This window comes from Tachysurus fulvidraco, chromosome 21 (genome assembly GCF_022655615.1).
Source record: "Tachysurus fulvidraco isolate hzauxx_2018 chromosome 21, HZAU_PFXX_2.0, whole genome shotgun sequence".
Lineage (NCBI taxonomy): Eukaryota > Metazoa > Chordata > Actinopteri > Siluriformes > Bagridae > Tachysurus > Tachysurus fulvidraco.
In genome coordinates this window covers 6,020,748-6,021,323 of record NC_062538.1, presented here as the reverse complement: position 1 = coordinate 6,021,323, position 576 = coordinate 6,020,748, and positions in this window count along the sequence as shown.

Here is a 576-nt window from a genome sequence, read left to right as displayed (position 1 = left end):
AAAACGAATAAAAGACAATAATAGATATATTATAATATATTATATTACATTATATATATATATATATATATATATATATATATATATATATATATATATATATATATATATATATATTTATATATAATATATATATAAAATTCATTCTTTAATTCCTTATTTCTATTGTCATTCTGTTAGTGTACCATCATAATTATTATACTATTCTACCATATTGTGCATATTGGATATTTTGAGCATATGACATATTTTTATGTATATGTATAAAATATTGCTAATTGAAAACGTCCATATTATTCCTCATTAGTTTGTGGCGCTCAATGCGTTTCCATCAAAACAAAGCAATCCGCAAAACCAGGCGCTTTAATAGCGCCACCGGTAACCACGTGCATCTGTGTTTGACATTGTTTGACTGTAAACATGAATGTGTTCAAAGAAAGTTCAGTCTTAAAGAGGTATGAGGACATATCAACTTTTGCTCATAGAGGAGCAAAAGCCCATAGGCTGTGTGCACTGCATTGGCAGGAGAAAGAATCGGCTGCTGCTCCCATACAGCTGAAACAATAGCGCGCAAAA